The following is a 15,983-nucleotide window of genomic DNA, read 5'->3' as shown; positions in this document are numbered from 1 at the left end:
CCACAAATTTTTTTATTTTTTTTATTCCCTGGCATCTAGTAGACTTTCTGCCCCCCCCGGGTGTGGATCGAGGGTAATTGCCCCATCTGCCTACTGGTGGGCAGGAAAACTTTGGCCCCATTTATTTGACGTGCAGGGCAAGTTAGAGCGATTAGCGTAGGTAGAGGTTTCGCTAGAGAATAGTGGTGGGGTGTCATTGATGGGTATATGGCCATACACCCACCCTCTTCTTTTGAAGAAAAAAAAAATCTTCCCTGGTCTCTGGTGAGCCACACATACACACACCACTCCCTGGTGCCTAAGTGGTTTATGCCTCCCCGGGGGCAGATCGGCCCAATAGAAATAGGGCGATCTGCCCCCAAGGGGAGCAGAAATGGCCTAAAATAAATTTGCTCCCCCAGGGGAGCGATCCTTACCTTGCTGGGGGCAGATCAGCCTAATTATAATAGGCCGATCTGCCCTCGGGGGGCAGAAAAAGCCTAAAAATATTTTGCCCTCCTGGGGAGCAGCCCTTGCCCAAGGGGCCGCTCCCCTTATGCGTAAGTATAAAAATAAAAAGAATTCCCAGGTGTCTAGTGGTTTCTGACAAACATAAAAATAGGCCGATCTGCCCCAAAGGGGGTCAGAAATGGCCTAAAATAAATTTGCCCCCTAGGGAAGTACCCTTGCCTAAGGGGTCACTCACCTTACGTGAAATTGACACACAAAAATAAAAATCCCTGGTGTCTAGTGGGCATTTCTGCTGCCCGATCGCATCGCAGAAATGTTTGCAGAGACAAGAAAGGAAAGAAAAGGCCTTTTCTTTCCTTTCATGCCTCTGCCTGCCCCCTCCTCCCGAGTGAAAGAGAAATGCTGAGCATTTCTCTTCCGCGGGAGGTTACCTCTAAAGAGGTCAGCACCCAATCGCGTGCTGATGTAATCAGACGTCACTTGGGAGGGATCGGTGGGGTCAGAGGTGGAAGGGGAGGCGATTCCCCTTCCATCCCCAACTGGGGGTGTGGGAGGGAGGCCAATGGGGCTGGGTGCCGGAGGAGCTGGTCTCATCCCAGGCACCCTACCAGTTAAAGGCCTGCCTGCCTATTGATTGTTTTTAAACTAAAGTTATACACAAATTCGACTTTGGAATTAAATGTACTTTCAAAGTTTTAAACTCCCTTATTTTTACATATGTCACCTCTAACGTGTGCCCTATGTTCCCCTAGGGCCTGGTGCCATGTAACTATAAGCAGGGACGTTATAAAAATTGTTTTATAAGCCCTGGTGAGGTAAAATAGCCAAATTCGCTTTTCCCTCACTGTAGTGAATGGCCTCCATAGGCTAAAATGGGGAGACTTTATTTTAATTAACAAAGTCCCCTTAAGTGTCAGATACCTCTGGTATACCTCTTGGTATCAGATAAATTGTTATCATAAAACCCACAACTTACATTTGTTGGATTTAATATAACTAGTTCAGGTAAAGAGTTTTAAACTCTACCTAAAATGTTGCTAACTTCAGCTCTGTAGTGCCCTTCTCTGATTGGTCAGCCTCTGGCAGCCTGGCCATGCTGCCTTGGTGAGGTATGAAGTGGCCTGGGCTGAAAACAAAGGATTGCCTGGGGAGGAGAACTACCCCAGCAGATGGGGAAGCAGGAGGTGGGAGTGCTGCCAAACTGGTCTTCAGAGGCATGGAAGGACATTTGGAGCAACCCAGCAGCTCCCTCACATCCTGCAACTCCAGACCATTAGGTGCTCTCTTAATTAGATTAGAAGAGGGCAGGAGAGGGGTGTGTTTAGGATTTTTAGCCACACCAGTGGGTGGGCTCAGCCACATGTAACCTCCATGATAGATGTTTGAAGAATGTTGCTCCCTGGGATTTATTTTTGCCGCACTTCCCAGGAAGTGGTCATCACAGGGGGGAGGATCTTGCATCTGATTGGAGAACCAGCCCCCCCCCCCCCTGTTTTTTACCCAGGAGCAAGGGTAAATATGGCAGAGCTGCACCCACATTTCAGATCCCTACAAAGAAGAATATCAGGAAAAGAAGAACTACCCTGCTGGAACCCCGACTTGCACCAGGACACTGCGCACTGAAGGACTGTACCAGCTGCATACTTAGGCTTCACCACAAGAAGGACTTTGCCTGGATTCAACTGGTTCAAGGAGGGACTCCCTGTTTCCTATAGGTGAAAAATTGCTGCTAATCAGAGTCCCCTGTATCAGATCCTGAAGAAACTGACCAGCTGATCACTGCCCAGTTGCCAATTTAGAGTTTGAGCCAGGTGCATTCTGCGAGTTGTAGTGCACACCTTCAAGGAACAACTCAGAGTTTCTGGGAACTTGGGGTGAGTTGTGGGCTCCAAAAGGACCTTAAAAGACCTTCTGGAAGAAGATCCAAAAGTTTGGAGAAGATTGGAGAACTTTTTTGAAAAAGCTCCATAAAGGGACCGACCCGCCACGGCAACTCTAGCCGGCTTGCTTTAACCGCGACCCAGCCTGGCTTACAGCTTCGTCATGCGGAAGAAAATCTACAAAAAAGTGACTAAGTCCGAATGTAGAAAGTTGACCTGGTCCTTCCGCACAGTGTATCCAAATAGGGCTCCAGAGACGTTGGATCAAGATTCAGGTTTGCCCCAGTTGAAGGTGGAAGCTCAGAGAGATACAGGAGCCAGTGTGAAAATGGTCACAGAGAAGCTGTTTTCTCCAAAGCAGGTCTTACCTGGTATATTCCACCAAGTAACAAACGCAGATAACAGAACCAAACTCCATCCCATGGTCATGGTGAGCATGGAATGGGGAGCTGTGACTGGCCCTAAGAAGGTAGCTGTAGCTCCTGCCCTCTCAGTAGAATGTCTGCTGGAAAATGATCTGGAAGCATCTGAATGGTCAGAGGTGGAAAGAAGGGTCCATGCACAGATGATGGACCTCCCTGAATGGGCGTGTGCTGTAACCAGGTCACAGGCAGCACAACAGGGAAGTGCTGTACACTTGAACCTTGGAACAATGGGCCAAGCCTCCAGGAAGAACAGGAAGGGCACAGGGTCTGACTTGCCAGTCCCAACAAGTACAGAGAGTCACAAGGAACCCAAACCTGAGGGGGAGGATCTGACCTCTGAGGGAGGGCCCCTTCCCCTGCATGCTCTGCTGGACTTGTCAGAACTGCAAGGGACAGGTGGGCCAACCAGAGGAGAATTGTGCTAGGGACAAAGAGAGTGTCCCACTCTTGAGGGCCTAAAGCAGACTGCTGCCAGGCAAGAACTAGGGGGTACAAGTGGGACCCACAAGGTTTATTGGGAGGATGGAGTTCTCTACATGGAGGCCAGAGACCCCAAACCAGGGGCAACCAGGAGAGTGGTGGTCCCCCAGAAGTATAGAGAATTCCTCCTTACATAGAGCCATGATATTCCCTTAGCTGGACATTTGGGGCAGACCAAGACCTGGAACAGGCTGGTCAGTCATTTCTACTGCCCCCACATGTCAGAGAAAGTCAAGGAGTTTTGCAGCCCCCGTGTCACCTGCCAGGCCAGTGGCAAGGCAGGGGGCAAGCCAAAGGCTCCCTTGATACCACTGCCAGTGGTTGGGACTCACTTTGAGAGGGCGAGGATTGACATTGGTGATACCCTAGACCCACTAACTGCCTCAGGCAACAGGTATATTTTGGTGGTTGTGGACAATGTCATCAGGTACCCAGAGCCAATACCTTTCAGAACAGTCACTGCTCCCACAGTAGATAGGGCTCTACTTGATGTGTTTACCAGAGTGGGAGTTCCAAAGGAGGTGGTCTCAGATAGGGGCACAAGTTTTATGTCAGCCTATCTGAAAGCAATGTGGGATGAATGTGGTGTTACTTATAAATTCACCACCCCTATCATCCCCTGACCAATGGTCTGGTGGAAAGATTTAATAAGACCCTGAAGGGCGTGATCATGGGTTTGTCTGACAAACTCAGGAGGAGATGGGATGTTCTCCTCCCATGCCTGCTGTTTGCATACAGAGAAGTGCCACAGAAAGGGGTTGGATTCATCCCCTTTGAGTTACTGTTTGGGCACCCTGTAAGAGGGTAATTATGCTTGGTGAGAGAGTCCTGGGAGAAGCCTCTGAAAGAAGACAAGGAAAATGTGCTAGATATGTTCTGAGCCTGCGGTCGCGCATGGCAGAGTAAATGAAGAAGGCAAGCAGCAACCTGGAGGCCAGCCAAGAGCTCATGAAGCTCTGGCATGACCAGGAGTCTACCATACCTGAGTATCACCCAGGTCAGCTTGTGTGGGTTTTGGAGTCTTTGGCTTCTAGAGCACTTCAGGCCAAAAGGACAGGGCCCTATCCAATTTTAGATAAAAAGGGTGAAGTCACCTACCTGGTGGACCTTGGCACCCCCAGGAATCCCCACGGGAACCTACATATAAACAGACTGAAACCCCACCGGGACAGGGCCGACATGACCATGCTGATGGTCACAGATGGAGGGAAGGAGGAAGAGAGTGAACCTCTGCCAGACCTCCTTTCCACAAATGCACAAAGTAAGTCCATGGAGGGAGTGGTCCTATCTCCTAAGTTGACAGGCCAGCAGCAGAAAGACTGCAAACACGCATTGGAGCAGTTTGATGGTCTGTTTTCTTTGACGCCTGTACTCATCAATTGGTGTGTCCATGATATTGACACTGGTGACAGCTTACCTGTCAAGAACAAGCAGTACAGGCTGTCTGACCAGGTCAAGGCCAACATCAAAGCTGAAGTGGCTAAGATGTTGGACCTAAAGGTAATTGAGCCCTCTGATAGTCCCTGGGCTGGGTCAGTCCAGTGGTAATAGTACCCAAACCCACTCCCCATGGTGTGAAAAAGGAATTAGGATTCTGTGTAGACTACAGAGGCCTAAATGCAGTCACTAAGACAGATGTGCACCCAATACCTAGAGCTGATGAGCTCATTGATAGGTTGAGGGCTGCCAAATTCCTAAGCACATTTGATCTGACCTCAGGATACTGGCAGATTGCCTTAAGTCCAGGAGCTAAGGAGAGAACAGCATTTTCCATACCAGAGGGCTACTTCCAGTTCAAAGTGATGCCCTTTGTCCTGAAACATGCTCCTGCCACCTTCCAACTGTTGGTGAATAGAGTCCTGTCTGGGTTGGAATCTTTCAGTGCAGCTTATCTGGGTGATATAGCTGTATTCCTGGGAGGACTACCTGGTCCACCTGAAGGAAGATCTTCAGGCCCTGCTTCAAGCAAGCCTGACTATCAAGGGAAGCAAGTGCCAGATAGGGCAAAGTTCAGTTGTATACCTATGCCTCCTTGTTGGTGGATGCCATGTACAGCATCTCCAGCCCAACCCATCCTGGATTGGGAGGCCCCTAAAACCCAGAGTCAGGTCAGGAACTTTCTTGGCCTGACTGGTATTACAGGAGGTTTGTTCAAAATTATGGGACCATAGTGGCTCCTCTGACAGAACTCACCTCAAGGAAACAGCCCAAGGAAGTCATTTGGACACCAGGGTGTCAAATGCCTTTGATACTCTGAAGCAGGCTATGTGTTCAGCACCAGTGTTACTGGCCCCTGATTATATCAAAGAGTTTATAGTGCAAACAGATACTTCCAAAGAAGGGATTGGGGCAGTGTTAGCACAAGTTAATGAAGAGGGCCAAGATCAGCCATTTGCCTTCTTTAACAGGTGACTACTCCTTAGAGAGAAAACATGGAATTAATTGAGAGGGAGGCCTTTACTGTGGTCTGGTCCTTGAAGAATTTGAGGCCATACCTGTTTGACACTTACTTCCATGTGCAAAATGACCACAGACATCTGAAATGGTTGATGCAATTGAGGGGGGAGGACCCAAAACTGTTAAGGTGGTTCATTTCCCTACAGTGGATGGACTTCACAGTGGAACATAGACCTGGGAGTGCCCATGCTAACCAGATGACCTTTCCAGATTTTCCCACTTAGCTGATGAGGACTACCAGGGTGTAGGTTAGTACCCATCATCTTTCATCTGGGGGGGCAGTGTAGGAAAGTCCTCCTTTTTGCCTTGGTCGTCCCCCCAAAACATTTTGGACAGATACTGATGGTTACTGCCTCTTGGCTGTGCCCTGGGTACTGCTTACCAGTCCCAGGGCTAGTGCTCTGTGTAAAGTGGAAATGCAAATTAGGCTAATATAATTGGCAGTATTAACCTACCTATAAGTCCCTACTATATGGTAGGGCATGTAGGTTTAGAGACCCCAGTATAGGCATAGTGCACCCATAGGTGCACTACTGAGGTGCCCAGTGTCATTTAACCTGCCTTGCTGGCTGCTTTTGAGCTAAAGTTATATGTAAATTTGACTTTGGAATTAAAAGTACCTCCAAAGTCGTAAACTATCTTATTTATTACATATACGTCTCCCCTAAGGTGTGTCCTATGTGCCCCTAGGGCTGGGTGCCATGTACCTATAAGCAGGGACCTTATAAAAATAGTTTTATAAAACCCTGGTGAGGTAAAACAGCCAAATTAATTTTTCCCTCATTATAGTGAATGGCCTCCATAGGCAAAAATGGGGAGACTTTCTTTTAATTAACAAAGTCCCCTTAAGTGTCAGATGCCTTGAGTTTGGAATCAAATTAATTGTCATAAAAATCCCACAACTTACAATTGTTAGATTTAATACAACTAGTTCAGGTAAAGAGTTTTAAACTGTACCTAAAATGTTGCCAACTTCAGCTCTGTAGTGCCCTTCTCTGATTGGCCAGCCCCTGGCAGCCTGGCCACACTACCTTGATGAGGTGTGAAGTGGCCTGGGCTGAACACAAAGGATGTGCCTGGGGGAGGAGAACTACTGCAGCAGATGGGGACCCAGGAAGGAGGAGGGCTGCCAAGCTGGTCTCAGGGGCAAGGAGGGACATTTGAAGCAACCCAGCACCTCCCTCATACCCTGCAACCTGAGACAATTAGGTGCCCTCTTGATTAGATTAGGAGAGGGGAGTGTTTAGGATTTTAGCTACACAAGTGGGTGGTCTCAGCCATATGTAGCTTCCAAAAATCAGTTTCAGCCATGATGGATTTTTGAAGAATGTTGCTCCCTTGGATTGATTTTTGCCACACTTCCCAGGAAGTGGTCATCAGAGGGGGAAGGGCCCTGCATCTGATTGGAGAACCAGGACCCCCTTGTTTTTCACCCATGAGCAAGGATAAATATGGCAGAGCTGCACCCACACCTCAGATCCCTCCAAGAAAGAACATCAGGAGAAGAAGGACTGCCCTGCTGGACCCCTGACCTGCACCTGGACACTGCACTTTGAAGGACTACACCAGCTGCACACTTGGGCTTCACCACAAGAAGGACTTTGCCTGGCTTCAACTGGTTCAAGGAGGGACTCCCAGTTTTCTACAGGTGAAAAATTGCTAACCAGGTAAATAATTGCTAACCAGAGTCCCCTCTCTCAGATGCTGAAGAAACTGACCAGCTGATCACTGTCCAGTGGCCAATTTGGAGTTTGAGCCAGGCCAGGTGCATTCTGGGAGTTGTAGTCCACACCCTCAAGGAGCAGTTTAGAGCTTCTGGAACCTTGGAGAGAGCTTTGGACTCCAAAAGAACCTTAAAAGAACTTCTGGACGAAGATCCAGATGTTTGGAGAAGATTGGAGAACGTTTTAGATAAAGCTCCATAAAGGGACAGACCTGCCACGGCAACTCTAGCCGGCTTGCCTCAACCACTACCTGGCCTGACTTGCAGGTTCGTCTCGCTAAAGAAAATCTCTAAAAAGTGACTCATTCCGAATGTAGAAGTTGATCGGTACCTCCCGCACAGTGTATCCGAAGAGGGCTCCAGGGACGTCGGAAAAGGATTCAAGTTTGCCCCAGTCGAAGGAGTTTCATCTCAAAAAGTCACCTAAGTCCGAATGTAGAAATCTTCACTGAGGGCTCCCGTGATGCATATCCGAGGAAGAGCTCAAGGGAGGTTGGATTGGACTGCCGACTTCGTACCGCTGAAGGAAAATATTCAAGAAAACAACTAAGTCCGAAGATACACTTTTGACCGTAGCCTCCCTCTTGCTGTAGCCGAGCAGGGCTCCATTGCGGTCATCCTTAAACTTTGACTCCGCCCCGGTCAAAGTGTGAGCAGATGACCAGATTGGCGCTATTCATTTTAAGCACTAAAAAACACTAAGAGCGTCATTACAACCTTGGCAGTCGGACGTGGCTGACCGCCAAGGTTGTACCACCAGACGGCCGCCCATGCGGCAGGAAACCCGCCAGCCGCATTTGGACATCCCTGCTGGGCAGGCGGGCGGAAACAGAGTTTCCACCTGCCGGCCCAGTGGGGATGTTAGCCGTAACATTGCAGCCAGCTCCTAATGGAGCCGGCGGCAATGTGGCGGTTCGGTGGGTGCAGCAGGCTGGCGGGAAGGGGAGTCAAAATCCCCAGGGCAGCGCCACGGTCAAAATATGGCGAATTGTACCACCAGTCTGTTGGCGGTACAATCGCCACTTCAACCCTGGCGGTCTTTGACTGCCAGGGTTGTAATGAGGGACTCATTCTTTAAAAATTCATATCTCCGGTTTCCTTTATCCAATTTTGTTGTGGTCTCATTTTAAAGCTAAAAATATTTCCTATTTTTATAAAATGGTTTTGTATTTTTAACCTCTTTCCTGTGTTTTATTTAATTACTGTTTTGTGATACTTGAATACTTGAATACTTTACACTTTGTCTCCTAAGTTAAGCTTTGTCACTCGTTACCAAGCTACCAAGGGTTGAGCTGGGGTTAATTTATTGAGACCTAACTGAACCTCGTGGGTGTTAGTGGCCCATTGCTAAGTGTAGGTACTTACCTGTCCTTACCAATAATCCACTTTACACACAGGTACGTTTTGTCGTACACTTGAGAGTTAGACAACATTGTATTCTTTTGTATTCCAGAATTTGAATAGCGCTTACTTTATATAGTGCTTACTAACCCCATGGGACATGGAAGTGCTTGCCTACATAAGTATCACTCTATAACCTTTAGGTTGTATGGTTGGAAGGATATTGTCTTCGTTTTAATCCTAAGTTGGAAGTGTTTCCATGTTGTGCATGATGGCAACTGAGGTGTGGTTCTTGTTTTTTGGGATGCAGCATGTAGCGATGTGGTGTATGATGAGGTTTTGGAGACATGTGCGCAGTTTTATGGTTTTCAGTATTCTGGTAGCATTGAACAGCTCTACAGGTCCCGCTTTGGAATTTCTTATGATATAGCCTACTTAGCTGGTTACTGCGCTGGGTTGTCCAATTTGTGATTTTGTGTTTAGCTGTGGTCCTGAGCTTGCATGGTTTTAAGGAGAGAGAAGTGTAGAGATCTATTGGAATGGGCATTGTTGTTATCATCCCATCCCTTACCACTGCATAATATGATCTGTCAAAACCCCTTTCAGATGGCTACAGGAAACACAGGGGCTACTGAGAATAACCATGGGCCCTGAGGCCTTTACGACTGATGTCCCGGAGCCTGACCTACTATGGATTCTGAGTAACTGGGCTAAGTATCTCTTCTGCACTTAACTGTCAGGGTAAGCATGGTCTGAACAGTTGAAGGCTCCCTCAAGGGAGGGCAGAGGTGTGGATACAGGGGAGTGAACACATGCTCACAACTTAAAATACACAAAACAGCAGCAATAAATCTCTGTCCAGCTAAATGCTCACTTTCAATATAACAAAGATTTTTTTTTTCTGACGCCACACACACAAAGGGAATGTATAACATACACAAACAACTACATATTCACTCTGGAGGTTGAGGCTCTAGTGTTTCAATGGCTATTCCCATTCCCACTCCCTCCCAAAGTTAGCAATAGTGGTTATTCCACATTTACTATTGGTACCACCCAGGATATGGCATACTAGGAATCCAATTCTCAAGAATTCTCTTTAACTTTAAATTTAAGTCAGCAGTGTTCTAGTGCCACAGTGCTACTAGCATCAGGTTCCTGGCCCCAAACCAGTGTTACCTACATCAGCAAGAGTGAAGAGTTTAGAGTTCGTACGTGTGCCTCATCCACAGGCACTCACAGTAGCTGTAGCCAACTCTAGGAAATTTGGCTATCCAAACCGGTGGCTGCATCCAGCAGGTACAGAATCTCTCATTCGTGGGCTCCTTCTGAAGGTTTCCTACGGCTCCTCCTGTCAGATAAGTGTTTGATCAGAGTGGCTATGACAATTCTGTCCAGGGTTCTCATCTGGGTGACGGTGCACCCACAGCATCCTCACTTCCTCCAGCAGGGCAGAATAGGTCACAGTTCCTGCTGCTACCAGTCACTGCAACTCATGGTTTAAGTTCTTTGGCCTAATGAACAAAGTGATCCTCTCCATGGTGATCCCTCTAGGCATACACCAGTCACTGCTTCACTATCACACAGGGCTATGGCCCTTTTCCAAGTGTTAGTCTTTCTCCAATGGCCCTCCTGACAAATGGGTTTACTGCTCCGCTACCGCACAGGGCTATGCCCCTTTCTGCACAGCAGTCTTTCTCCAGCTCCTCATCCTTGCATACATTGTCAGCACTCTGCTACCATGCATGGGCTCCAGCCTGATTGGTGCAGCACTTCACACTATGTTCATAGCAACTCTCTTCTGGCACACGGGGGTAGCTCACTCTGTCCTTCACACAGGCAGCAATCCAATTAGTGCAGCAGCCATTTCTTCGCACCACACACAATGAGTCGACTCAAAAGGGCTCCACACTGGACCTCACTCCCTCCAATGTTCTCCTCTTCCCCACAGGGCATGCTGGTCTTGGCAAGAAGGCAGGAGCTGGTGAATCCAGGCTCCAGGGCAGGTGATCTTCCATTCTCTGTGTGAAAGGCTGAAGTTTTGCAGAGCTTCCCCTCCTCATTCAGCATATCTATCTGCTTGGCAGAAGACAATTTTTGGGGTCTTATCCTCCCCTTCTTATACTCCTTTTCCGGACATCAAATGTGATTTAGGGTCTGAGACTTTGAAGTTTTATGTTTGGGGTTCTGTTTCTTTTGAAATACCCACTGCTCTTCTCCCTCTTCCTCTTGGAAACAGTCTGTCACAGCAGATGTGTCGCCAAAGCTGATAATCCAATAACATATGCCTTTTGGGTGACTAGAGCTCTCACCCGTATGTCAGCCACAGTGATAGGTGCATCAAAAGGTTAACTTAGCACAGCAGCCTTACTCTTTATGAATATCTAATCAGCCTTATTGCCTTCCTGATATGTGTCCTGGCCCTTTACCTTTAACCTCTCACTGAATCACAGAACACCCTTTTGAGTGTACAGGAGAGACCTTGTCCTCCCCTCCTGAGTGTGGGTCCTACATAGCTTACAGGATTACACAACACTATCTGTGGATCTCTTTCTCCATGTTACACCATGCAGGCCTGGGGCTCCCAAAATGGAATCCAGGACCTTCCATGTATTGCACCATCCACAGACACACATACAACAAGTGCATGTACACAGCATGCATGCACTGCTCAGTACTGTATCCTTTATATACTGCACCACTCAGAGGCACACATACATCAAGAGTATGCATTCAACATGCATGCCCTGTGCCCTTCATGTATTGCACTGCTCACAGGAACACATGCACCCAGCACATGCATTTATTTGGAATGCACTGCACAGCCCTACATCCTTCAGGTACTATGCCATTCAAAGACACAGGCACATCCAGCCCATGCACACACCACGCACACACTGCCATGCACTGCATTATCCCTGTATTATACCTTTCTAAGGCACACATACACCCAGTGCAGATACACCACTTCAGTGCTTGCAGCACTTCACACCAACCTGATGTAGGCCAAGGATGAATTAAGCACACAAAAGCAGAATTTGAGCTTGTAGGCCTGACTCCAATGAGACAGGTTACAAAGGACCTGATCTCTCTACTTAGAACTATACAGTATGCTGCCGCCACTGTGCTTGTGCTGCTTAACTTCTGGTGAAGCTAGTCACCTTCCCCAAATAGAGGGTAGTACTTCAGATGCCTCTCCGGTCTAACAAGACCACAGTTTGTGAGACAGGCCTAAGTCACGGTATATGTGCATGATCCATGTTTGCCTACGACAACAAAAGTCATCATTAGGGATCCAGACATTAGTACAGTTGGGCACTCAGGACAGGAGTCCAGGTATATTACCATTTACAGAACTTTTCCATCCCAACATGGTCTTAGTATTATTGTGGGCCATAACTGATATATATATTCAAGTACATAAATATATAATGCACACTGAACCATACATTAGCCCTTCTTAGCTTACCTGTGTGTTAAAGCAGTTTGCTGGTTGTGTTGTTTTCAATTTGTGGGCTGTAAGCTGGGGAATTTGTTTGAGGATGAAACTGTTTTCTGGATTCAGCCCTAACAAGTAGTTGCATCATTAACCTGTTTATGTGAAGTTGCAGTGCCTATTTCCCAATGTTTGACAGGGCTGAGGGAAACCCTGAAAATAGCTATATCTGTGATTTTTGTTCATTAACCATATTGAATTCTTCAATTTGATGGCAAACAATTTCATTTTGTTCTGCAAATATATGGCCTCTGTCTCGGCAAGACTCTGCTCATGACTGCCACAGGCACTAAGGCATTCTTCTGTTATGCCTCAAAGGTACTACACATAGACCCATGTGGCTGGAATCGATAGCCAGTTCAGATTGCAAGCTAAGATCAAAATACTTCAAAACAGTGTTCTGCATTAATACATTTTTCATTTGGAAAATTCCTTGTTGGTGGAGGTTTTCTGAATTTAGGTTTAGCTTTGAAAGCCTTTTCTCCCTACTCCAATCTGTCAGGATATTGTCTTTCATGGGGGCGAGGTGTTTCTCCCTCTTAATGGCTTTATTAATCAACTGTTTGCCAGTTCAGATTTATATTTCACCAAGTTGATTGGCATTTAGTGTGAGACCCATTAGTGACACTTTTGGTGTGGGTCCAGACACCATAATTCAAATGCTCCTGGGTTTTGTAGATAGGCTATAACACCGTATCTCAGATGAAAAGGTTCTCTTCCGTGCCTCAGGACAGCAGACTTGACAGTATGCTCAATATGCAGTCTGAAGGGTTGAGCCCTGAGTCACCCAAGTCCTTGAAATAGCTAGTTGGATTCTTTCAGGACGTCGTATTAATCGGTCAATCAGTCAAGATTTGTAGAGCGCGGCTAATCATCCATGAGGGTATCCAGGTGCTTGTCTCCTACTGCTGAAGGTTGAAAAGCAAAGTCTTGAGTCCGTCTCTGAATTCTTGGAGAGAGAGTGAGGTTCAGAGGAGAAGGGGAAGGTCATTCCAGGACTTGATGGTGAGGAAGAAGAGTCCTCCAGTTGTTTCTTTACTGGATACAGGGAGTGGGCATGAGGGCAAGGGAGACAGAGCTCAGGTGTCTGGAAGATTTGTGGAAGTTCAGGCAGTGGTTGATATATGATGATCCTTTGTCCCAGCAGCATTTTGAATTGGCATCTTTTCTGGACGGGAAGCCAGTGGAGGTTCTTGAGGTGGGTGGGGGTGATGTGGGTCTGTTTAGGGAGGTTAAGGATGAGTCTAACAGCTGAGTTCTGTAACATCTGGAGTCTCTTCGGAAGTTGAGAGGAGATTTCTGTGTAGAGTCTTGTACTTCTGATCAGTGTGCCTATGCCAGTTTCAGTTATGAATATGTTGATGTCATCCAATTAGTAATTTTGAATATAAAGGTGTAACATCTGGAGTCTCTTTGGAAGTTAAGTGGTGATTTCTGTGTGGAGTCCTGTACTTCTGATTAGTGTGCCTGGCCCAGTTTCAGTTATCAATATGTTGATGTCATCCAATTACTAATTTTGAATATAAAGGTGCCTGTAGAGGGAGAGGTGTCAGCATCGCTTGACATAAATGTGTGTCATAGTTTGATAGGAGATTTTAACTCTTAGAACTTCTTTTCATCCATAAACTTCATGCATGGCCCTTTGCCAATTAAAATTGTTTTGGGTAGAACTTATATGTGAATTTCTGCACTATGGTTGTGGTCACCTTGTCTTTGACATTAGATCTGAGAAAGGTATGAGGACTACGTTCTCTTTATTGTCATCCTCAGGGTCGGTGGTAGGCATTGGCTGTGATAGGCGGAGAATTTGGTACCGACGACAGCATTTGAGTGTTTTGACCTCTTTATCCTCCGCAACAGACTCTCATAAAGTAGTTTGACTTGCCACATTTGCAAAATGTTTTAGCTTTTGTTAGTCATTAATTTTGAGTTCTGTACAATAAAATTTAAAGTTGTAATTGTCTTTTTAATAACAGTTTTGAGTTTGTGTATTGCCTCTGTGAAATCTGTTTTTTATAGCTTTATTGGTTTCAGATTTTATGGCTTCGGGTTCAACTGGCCCCGCTTTTATGGACATCTTTGCAAGTGTGCATACCACTTGATCAGCTCGGACATATGATAACTCATGGAACCTTCCAAGTATCAGTATTTAACGTCATCTTGCTTGCCTTTGTATCAGGTTTCACAGTACCGACGAAGTACAACCTTGAATACGTTTTGAACAGACCTCTTTCCTTGGGTCATCTTGTGTGCACGCGAGGTTTGATGTAGAAGCAGTCAATGGGTTTGTGTTTTGGTTGCTAAACTTGTCTTAATCTAACTTTCTCCTAATCATGGTTTTGTTTGGATTGACGTGAGTTTATAGTGCGGTTGGTGCCCTATCATAGTCTTGTTCTCCTTTTGTGTTGAAAAGGTTTTGACACAGCTTGAAACGTTCTTACATGGTGCAGCGCAGAAACAAGGAGTGTTTCACTCCACTGTTAATCTTTAAGGACGATTTGAAACAACTGGACATCAACATAAATACTCAAACGTGGTGGAGATGTTGCTAGTGCGAGCTACTTTGCTGAAGGGTGGCAGAGTGTTCATTGTGGATTTCACATGATTAATATCGGCTCTGAGCTGCCTGTAGGGTCTTCTCCCTTTGTTAATTTCATCCATAATTGCTCCGGTTTGAAGAGGTTATGTTGGATGGTACCTATTTGTCGCAGGCTGGTCACAGCTTCTTATGTTTTATGCAGTTGCGTGTCATACAGGTCATACAGGTCTACATTACTTCTTGCTTGTTTCCCTGTTGCTTCATGTAGCAGGTATGTTGTGCAATTTACCTGAATGACTAATAATGACCTGTGCTTCTCACTTAGGGAAGGAGTTTGTGCGCGTGAACGCTTGAATGCGTCTGTCGAGGCTGCTGTGCTGGTTTACGCCATAGGAACGTCATTGGCACTCACTTTCGGCAGCGCATGCGGTGCAGGATAGCGGTCACAGACGTACACCAGGAGTACTCCGAGCTGAGTGGTAGGGATTGAGCTCAGGCGCTGCTGATCCCCTTAGTTTATCCCATTTGTCAGGCGAGGAGTGCATGGGCGCGTGTACGGGATTGATGCATAGGTGCTGGGTGGCACACCACATGGTGAGAATTTTGTTTAATTTCAATTAGAGATTAAAAGAAATAAACATTCTAAATACTCTAGGCATGCCTTTTCAACAGCTGCAAACGCGGTTCAAGAACTCCTTTAAAAAGGAGTGCTTTTAGATTTTTGAAAAACTCCTTTGAAAATGGATTTATTTTGCTTATGATTTTTATGTTGTATGATTTTTTTAAACAGACCCGGATTGATTTTGTGCAACCATTTTCAGAATGCAGCTATTTTGTTACAATTTTTTTTAATTTTCATTTGTTTCCAAAAACCTGCAGGCATAACTGAATTGTAGAACTTCTGGCAGCTTTTTGGGGTCAAAGAACTGCTCCATAAATTGTATTAATAAAACAAATAGCAAATCTCAATAGCTTAATTCTCAAGCGTATCAATATATGTACCTCCAGGGTCGTCTAAACGATACTAAATAAAATGTGAAATGTAATTATTTTACATTAAATGAAAATGGCTTTTAACCTGAGTTTGCAGTTGAATCAACTATATGCAGCACATGTTCTAACAAACACGTGTTATAAAACTCTCCTTTTCAATGAAGCACATCCCGTTTTCTATTACAGCTGAAAAAACACA

This window comes from Pleurodeles waltl, chromosome 1_1 (assembly GCF_031143425.1).
Source record: "Pleurodeles waltl isolate 20211129_DDA chromosome 1_1, aPleWal1.hap1.20221129, whole genome shotgun sequence".
NCBI classification, from domain to species: Eukaryota; Metazoa; Chordata; class Amphibia; order Caudata; family Salamandridae; genus Pleurodeles; species Pleurodeles waltl.
Note: the sequence above shows the minus strand (reverse complement) of the source record.